Source organism: Prionailurus viverrinus, chromosome A2, assembly GCF_022837055.1.
Source record: "Prionailurus viverrinus isolate Anna chromosome A2, UM_Priviv_1.0, whole genome shotgun sequence".
Classification (NCBI taxonomy): Eukaryota; Metazoa; Chordata; class Mammalia; order Carnivora; family Felidae; genus Prionailurus; species Prionailurus viverrinus.
The window spans coordinates 128,754,933-128,764,452 of NC_062562.1; the positions used below are offsets into that span (position 1 = coordinate 128,754,933).

A 9,520-nucleotide genomic window follows, 5' to 3' on the forward strand; every position below is an offset into this window, starting at 1 on the left:
TTTCTATTCCACATTATGCCCCTAGTTAGCCACGGAAGTTGGGCTAGCCAGGCATCTCTCCAGCACGTAATTGGTGTTGAAAGATGAACTGAAACATTAAAATAGTTTTTAAAGAAATTTAAACATAGACTTGAATGGGGCAGCGCCACACAGTGAGCGATTAGGAGAAGGTGGATAGGAGGCAAGGAAAAGACCCCTAAAGGAAGCAAGGAAACAAAGAAACTCCGCCCCTGGCTACCACCAAAAGCCTACTTGTCTGTTTGCAATTGGTTGTTCCTTAGCGTTCTGTTTATGGTAGGCTGTTTGTGATTGGTTGTTGCCTTAGCTTTTTGTTTCTGTCCACACCCCTGGCGTCTCGGCCTGCCGCTTTAATGGCTTTCTTGTTTAATTTGACAGCGGTAGCACCAGCTCTCTGCAGATGGAAGTAACGGGACAGATGAAGAAAAGGGTAAGAATATGTTTTGTAAACGGTAAAGTGCACTGTAAGTGCCAGGACTCATCCTTTTCAGTCTCCCCAATCTGCAGCTCAAGCCTCCTGTGCGTGGGGCCTGTGCAGTTACCAGGAGCCACTAAGGTCTCGTTCTCAGAAAGCCTCGCGCTTGGGTGAATGTCCTACTGTTGCCATCTTGAAATGCTGAACAGTTTTGTCTTCTGCCTGTGTTTTATTAAGTGAAGGCCAGTGGGAAAATGGAGCACAGGAGGAGAGGAACGAAATATACTTAATACGCATGTCCGCAGCTTCTTGCCGCCTAATTATCTACAGCACAGAATCCCCTTGATACTTGGGGCTGATTAAGACTAGGCTGAGTGAGTGGTGGGCCTGGTCGGGTAGAAACAACTTGTTTCTAACACAGAAAGAATACAGTGATGGCCTTCTAAAAAAACATAAACAGCTAAGGAATTCTAGCATACTTTTCTTACCTGTGTTACTTCTTTGCATTAGCCAGCCATGTGCACTGAAAATAATAAAAAGAAAGGAAAAATAGGACTTCCGTTTTTTCCCCTCCCTTTCGGTACTTCCTTACACATCAGTCAGCCAAAGGTAAACAGTGTAGAATGTATGCATGTTAGAGACGTGAAATAAAAGGGGTGGTGATGGTTGTACAACAGTGTTAATGTACCAAGACCACTGAACTATACATTTAACAGCTAAGATGGTAAATTTTCTGTTATGCTTATTTTACCACAATTAAAAGTATTAAAAATTAAAGAAGTAAAACCAGTTGAGTTAGTGTTGTGGAATATTTCTGCTGTTCTGGTGAGAATGAAACACATCTACATACACAAGCTAAGGTGTATGAATTACATTATTGGTGCCACATAGGAGTTAAATCCTCTCATGTTTTCCTGTACTGTGACATTGCAAAATATAAAGTGAATGGTGAAATTAATTCAATTTAAAGTTGTAATTTAAAAAATTTAGAATTATGGTAAATAGCAAATAATAAATACCCTGAAAAGTTGAGAGACTGCAGACAAAAGGAAATATATAAAAAACATATTTTAGTACTTTTAGAGGAACTGTTTTTTCCTACTTACTACGCAAGGGGCCCCACATTTTCGTTTTGCACTGGGCCTTGCAAATCATGTAACTAATCCTTTTCACCTGTGTTATGTTTACATTGGTGAGGAATGTTTTGGGAAATATTAAGATTGCACGTAACCCCACATACATAGTTTTGTAAGCACAAAGTGCCTAGTGGAATGCTCAAAATAGAGATGTACACTTTTAATTTGAGCCTTTACCGCATGTCATGTTGTTAACAAGCTTATTCTGTGAGTTCTCTTGTATTGCTTTTTTCTTTGATTCATTTCTTGATACACGTGCTATTTGAGAGATGTATTCAACATCTCAGCCTGGCATTAATCAGTGACAACATTTAACAATGAAAAGTTAATGAAGCAGAAAGGATTTTAATTGTTGCTAACCGTCTTTTCACTTTTACTAATTGCTTTGTGGGGTTTCCATACATCTTCTTTAGGTTTAAAGAATTCTCTAAAAGACAGGAATAAAGAAAGAAAGAAACAGTTTTAAATTCTCGCATGCCTTTTCAGGTCGTTCTTACCAATTCTATAGCAATAGAAAGAAAAAAGGAATGTTTCCTGCAGTTATGAAGACCCCTCAGTGCTAAGTTAGACATTGAAGGTTGGTCGGCCTCTCTTTCAGTCACTCTTTACATCTGTACTTCCTTTTTATAACTTTTTCTATAGAATTTATGTCTTTAAATCCTCCCTATGCTAATATTTTCAGATTATTGATTACTGATAAAAGAAAGGAACACTTAATAAGTTTCTTCCTTCACTGTATTTCAATTTTTCCATTTTATCCCCTCCTCCTTTCCTGCACCTGTATTACTGACTCAAGTGCCTCTTATCTTCAAAGCATATTTGAGACCTGTGTCACAGCTGCAGGGAACCAGGCAGATATTGAACCTTAGAATCTTGCTTTTTTCTTTTCTTTTTTTAAGTGAAAGGGTCAGGAATATCCACTCCGTTACCCACTTGGTAGGTCACTCTAAACTTAAGCTCTTATTTTTATTTTCAAGGGATATAAAATATGCTGCCTTTGATATTAAGAAAGGTCTTATTGTTCTTCTGTCAATAGAGTTTGCACTTTGAATTGTATTTTGACTTGAAGCAAGGATCCATCTATGTTGCCTTTCATGATCTGCTCTGGGACCAACAGCCAGCCTGAAAGTTACACTTAACTGGGGTGGTGGGTGCAGTTCAGTCAGTGGCTGAGAAACAGATTATCCACAAACCAGGTTTATTAGAACCTGATTCCTGTCACACTAAAATGCTCTACTTTGATACCGCCAAACCTAATGGACACTTCCCTGTGCTTGGTTAGCCCTACTTTGTAGCATTTGAACACTGATACCTGCTTTTTCTTCTTTTGGTTTCTAGGTCATCACTTTCTCTTTTTAATTCTTTATGGTTGTGTGTCTTTTTTCAGCTGCTGCTTTCCTCTACTAGTTCCTCTTAAGTGAGAGGGTTCTGCAACGCTTGATTCTCAGCCCTGTTTTCCTTTTACTGTATAGTATTTTCACTTGATCTCATTTAAAACCAGAGCTTCAGCTGCTTGGTGTGCCCTGTTGACCTGTCTCCTGCCTAGATCTCTTTCTTGAGTTGTTTTCTTTATTTTCATTGTATTAATTAGGAAAATATCAGTGGTAATGAACAGGAAGTCTGATAAACAGCTGAAGAAAATAGGACATACTTTTTGTCACGTAATGAATAATAAGTCCAGAGATAGTCCATGGCTTTTGCAGAAGTCCTTCTAATCATTAGTGATCCAAGTTCTGTCTGTCTTTTTGCTCCAGAACTGCTAGTGTATTGGCTTTTGTCCTACTGCTTGCTGCTTCCTGGTCATGCAAAGGCTGCTTTGTCTCCTGGCATCACATCCATGTTCCAGAAAGGGAATGTGGAGGAAGTGATAAACAGTTGAATTTGTATTTTCTTTATTAGAAGGCGAAATATTCACCAAAAATCCCACCAAGCGTGTGTTCAGATATATTTCTGATGAAATGTCACTATCTATAACCTTATGGTGGATCATAAAATTAATTTTTAAGCTTTTTTCTTCTATGATCAAGATAGGAAAGGAGAATGTAGTTTTGAATAGTTTATCTGCGGTTTGGGGTAACCAATCCAGATTTTGGATAACTTTCCAGTTTTGGCCTGTTTTCATACGTGATATCTCTAACTGGATATTCCACAGATACCTTAAACTCAGCCTGTAGATTTTTTGGGAAGGGAGTAAAATGTGGAACAGGGAATGGCAAATGATAGGTTCCATGTTTTTGTGGTTTTAGTCCAGGGATGAAGTTCATGTCTCGGTGTAGGGCAGCTGAAATTGCCATAGAAAACCTGCTGGCTTTATGACCAGAGGAAGAGAGGAGCCTGTGGTAGCTACAGCTTAAGGGAAGAAGAGAGAGCCAGAAAATGGAAGCCCTAGGTATGTGCAGAAACTCATACTTAACAAAATTATAAAAGATAATGGTACATACGATTTTATACATTGGGTGATAGAAAGTGTTGCTAGAAGGGTTCAGAGAAATTCAAGGGAGTCCAGGGGTGATTATAAGAGATTCAGGTAGACTTTCATAGAAATTGCAGCACTTTAACTGGATTCTGAAAGATTCATTTTATTTTCCCACGGAAGGATGGCAAAGATGCATGTCCAGTGAGCTATCAGAATCAATAAAACTTTTGGTGCCTGCAGCTTAAATCAGAGGGAAAATGGTATTGGGATTACTGTAGACATTCCTGTAGGGAAAATATGAGTCACAAGGGCATTTGCGAAGCTCTTTAGAAATAACAAATGCATGATGCCTATACCTGGACTTCCAGACAGAGAATGCTAGAAGCATCTGATTAACCCTCTCCTCTTTAGTTACTGACAAAGTAAGTGCTTTATAGCATTAACAGGTCGCTGCAAGGTAGAAGAAAGCAAGATAAGGCCAAAGGAGAGAGAGAAACACCAAACACTGCATTTCTTTGTCAAAAACTCTATGTACCTATAGTAATGTGTGAACTCCACCTAAAGGTTGGGCTGACCTAGACCACACATGTAAGGATAGACTCAACAATGCTAAAAATGAAAGGACTTAACTGAGATTTGAATTTACATCTACTGCAGGTGAAATGGAGTTGGAATTTGTATCTAACCAAATTAATTTCCCGTATTTTCTGCTAAGTCAAAAACACGAACATTCTTCAGAATGATATTACAAAATCTAGAGACTCCAAAACACAATTTTGTGATGCTCAGAACAAAATCCATTTTTGCTTAAAATATGAAGAACTAGGTAAGTGTGATCATTTCAGGGGGAAAAACAATCAGTTGAGGTGAACTGCTGGGTGAGCCATATCTTTATTTCTTAGACAAGACCTTTAAGTAGCTATTATAAGTATGGCCAATTAAGTAATAAAAGATAGGTTATCTCAGAAGATAAATGGAAAATTTAAAAAAACACAATAAGGGAATTATAGGGAAAATATAATATCTGAAAGTTTAAGAAATTAGTGCATGGATTTAATAGCACAATAAATATGATAGAGTCAGTGAATTTGAGAAAAATAAACCCTAAAGATGAGAGATCAAATACATTAAAAAATGGAAGAGTTTCAGAGAATTGTTAAATAATTTCAACAAATTTAAAATATAGCTAATCAGATTATAGAATCAAAGGAGAAAGAGAAAGGATCAGAAAAAAAATATTTGACAAAGTAATTGCTAAAACTTCCCAAACTTCTTGAATGAACATGACATCCCTATGGGCAAAATAGGTAGGCAGCTAACAAGGGTACTGTTACATAGTCTTTTTTAATACTGATGAATAATTTAAACATAGCGAGAATACATGAGCTGAGGATGGTTTCCCTAATAAAAAGCCATGATCCTTTTCCCAGGTGCCTGAGACAGTTTTCAGATCCAGAAACCACTGACTAATGAGGTGGCAGTCCACAGAGGGAAGGACCCTGTAAAACCACTGGAAAATATATATTGTAATAATGCTTCCCAGGAAGGACCTATAGCTGTTTTCTTGGGTAAATGTATACTGGGGGGAAAAGGAATACCCAGACATTTTGAGGACTATCAGACACAGTTGAAGTTGACACAGATATCTGAAAACTGGAGGGGCATCATTGACCACTGTTAGAGTGGAAACTTATGGAGACAGTGTAGTAAATGGGAGTCCTGGCCCAATCTTGTTTCTAGTAGGTCTACTGGGTCCACTTACCCAACCAATAATCATTCCCCTGGTCTCTGAATATATAAATGGTACTAACATAATTGGCCGTTAGAGTAACTCTAACTGCTACTTAGAGTCCTTGACCAGTAAGAAGTAAAAGTAGTGGTGACAAAGGCTTCCCTCCCTTCAAGGTGCCGAGAAATAAAACACAGTATCTCATCCTGCTTATATGTGTGTGGAAGAGGGATTAGCAAAAATTGGTGCCATCTTTAAGAATCTCAAGGATGCAGAGGTGGTATTACCTATTGTATCCATTTACTTTATCAGTCTGGCTCTTGCAGAAACCAAAAGGATATTAAAGAATGACCATAGTCTTAACTGTAAGTTTAACCAAGTTGTAGCCCAGATCACATATGCTGCATTAGACGTGGCATCTATTACTTGAGCAAATTAATATCGGTAAAAGTTAACGTTATGCATTCTTTTCTATCCCAGTCAGTAAAAAGGATAAACAGTTAACATGCACATGGAACAGATAAAAATATACACTTAGAATTTTGTCCTAGAGTTATATTAACTCTTTCATGTCTAAGATTTCTTGGATTGGGCACAAAAACATGAACCATAAAAAAGAGGATGAATTGGATATTATTAAAATTAAAAAGTTTTGTTTTTTGAAAGACACCATGAGGAAAATGAAATTCAAGATGAAGAATGGGAGAAGATATTCACAATAAGATATTTGACAGAGAATTTAAGTCCAGAATATTTTTAGGACTTTTGTAATTCAGTAATAAAATAATCACTTCCTCTGCACAACACAGATAATTGGTTAAAATATTTGAGCCAACACCTCACTGATAAATATATATAAATGGACAAAAAAGCACATGAAGGGATGCATGGCATCATTAGTTATCAGAGAAATGCCGATTAAAACTATAGTGAGATACCACTTACACACCTATTAGAAAATTGATAATACCAACTATTGGTGATAATGTAGAGCAACGGGAATTCTCATACATGTCTGGTATGGATGTAAAATCATAGGGCCACTTTGGAAAACTTGGTTTCTTAAGAGCTTAAACATATACCTACCACATAAGCCAGGTATTCCACTCCCCGGTATTTGTATAGCAACTTTATTTACATTAGCATGAAATGGAAACAACCACTTGGTCCTCACCCACAAATCCAACTCATCTGTAGCAATAAGGAGGAGTAGATGGATGGTTGCCTTGGGCTGGGTTTGGAAGGAGGGATGAATTACAAAAGGATTCAAAGAAATTTGGATTGTGATAGAAATGTTGTGATTGTAATTATAGTGGTTTTTATGCAGCTTTACGTGTCTATCATAACTCATTGAATTATATACTTCAAGTGAGTATACTTTATTATACACAAATTATACCTCAAAATTGATTTTAAAAAATCTACAGTGATTTCCAGTACCTTTTAGGGGAAAGGCCAGTTTTGCTGGTTAGCCTAAAAATTCTTTTCAGTTCAGCCCCACGGCTAATTGCTCTGGTCCCAACTGCTGGCAGTTCTCCATATAAAGCACCATTACTTATACTTTCCAAGTGCATCATGCTCCTGCTGTTCAGCGCTCCTCTCCTTTCTCTACCACTGTAACTTTTATTGATTCTTTAAGAATCGTCTCATGCATAGTCTTCTCTAGGAAATGTTCACTGGTTCTCTAGCATGAGTTGATGACTGTCTTGGGTGTTTCATTCCCCAGTGCCCCCAGCACCCACCTGTCACATGACGGGCTGTGTAGGTACTGTTGCCTTCCTTAATCTCCTCACTGGATTTTGTATTTTGTAAGGACAGAGACTACACTATAGTCATTTTTTCTATCTTCACTGTCTGGCACAGAGTAGATATTTAGGTGTTTAATAACTAGTTGCTGAATAAAGTATTAATATGTAAAGATAAGTTTCAGCATTTTACATTGTTATTATTTGCACTTTCGAGGCAATAGGACAATATAAGAAACTTCTGGAGGGAGAGGCTTATGTCTGAATATTGCAGAAAGTAACAGGATTACTTTATGAACTCTGCCTCGTACTTCCATACACGTTGTTTTCGTACTACAGAACTACTCTGTTGGTAAAACATGAAATAGATAGAACTTGATTATAGTCCCCTACTTAGAGGTACTGTTCTTTTTCACAGCGAACGTTCAGTGTCAAGTGGCTTCCAGTTCTGCAGAGCACCCTTTCATCATGCTGAAATGCGACTGGCCTCCTGTGTCTTCTCTCCCCAGGCATTGCTCTTATTTCACCTGGTTCTTGTCTGTCCCATTTTGTGCAGTCATTTCTAGGCTCCTTTGAAATTTCATGCCCCCCCCCCTTTTTTAAATCAAGATTGCCTAATAAAAAATAATGGTAAGATTTCAAGCCTGATACACAGAGTGGTCCCTGATTAGGCTGAGAATTACCATGTTTGGAATCTATTGTTGATATCATGTTTTTGGAGCTTGAGGGTTGCATGAAATTGTGTAGCATGTACATCTTTGGGATAGCCAAGGCCTTTTGGTTTTTGGACATGACAAACTCTAGGTTTCCAGGTTCTATCCTAGAATACAAAATGACTACAGAAGGAAAAGGTGCTAGGATTATATATGTTTTGTGCCTTTTTTTTTTTCAATAAAGGGAACTGATTTTTTTTTTTTTAATGTTTATTTTTGAGAGAGAGCGAGAGCATGTGAGCTGGGGAGAGGCAGAGAGAGAGGGAGATAGAGAATCCAAAGCCGGGTCCACATTGTCAGTGCAGAGCCCCACACAGGGCTCAAACTCACAAACAGATCGTGACCTGAGCCGAAGTCAGTCGCTTAACTAGCTGAGCCACTTGGATGCCCCTTATGCCTTTTACTCATAAACTGAAAATGGTCTCTCTCTTTTTTTTTTCTTGACATACATGTGATTTGTTTCTTTCTCTACCTGTATCCAAATTATTACTGGCATTTAAAAATATTTTTTTCACAATCCTCTGTATTTGCCTCTTTTTTTCATATTTCCTCTCTCACCTTTTCTCACTGTTGCATCCAAATGATGAGTTCTTAAAGATTTTGAGTACACCACTTTCTCTTGTGTGGCTCATTTTTAAGCATTTTATGAAGGGTGAAAAGGACCCATATTACTTATGATTGTGAAGAAAAATGACAATAGTAATGACTGTTAACAACAATAATAAGTTATTGGCATTGTTACCTTCTTGAAGGGATGATGTGAACACTTTAGCCTAGTACTTTATAAAATGCTCCTTTGAAGGAATGCTTTAAGTAAAATATAGTAATTGTTCCTAGCATTTTGACTAGTATTGGAGTAAAGTACTATTTGGACCCAACTGTGATGTGGACTACTTATAATTTTTTTTTTTTTTTGCATTGAGAATATAATCCACATGTACTGATTCTTGGATACTGCTCTGTTAAAATTATGTCAATGACTCCATTTTTCCTCTTTAAAAAATAGTTTCAGATGAAAAGTTCAAAGCCTTTACTCTCTGAGGTTGTTTGAATGTTTCATAACGAAGTCAGTTCTCTATACTGTAGACACACACACTGCAGTACTTAGTGCAGGACCACCTGTCCATCTGTCACTCCCGCTTGTGACAGAACATGAAAAAGGTCACTGGGGTTGTTTTTATGGTAAACTGGAATGATCCTCTTACATCAGTTAAATTTAAAATCTCCCCAACTACTAAAAACATAAACTCCTTTTCTAGAGAGGATAAAAGATGAAACAGAAAAAGCTTCACTTAACACTACAAATTTTGCAGGATGTTTAGAGTTGTATAAATATGCTCTATGGAAG

General features: G+C 37.4%; 1 long non-coding RNA gene across 1 annotated transcript; it reads left to right on the forward strand.

The window, feature by feature from the left end:
• The first annotated feature begins 358 nt into the window (after positions 1-358).
• Positions 359-8,040, forward strand: LOC125148200 (uncharacterized). The gene is made up of 3 exons (XR_007145450.1): positions 359-448; positions 3,816-3,958; positions 7,878-8,040. It is a non-coding gene; the product is annotated as an uncharacterized LOC125148200 (long non-coding RNA).
• The last annotated feature ends 1,480 nt before the right edge of the window (positions 8,041-9,520 follow it).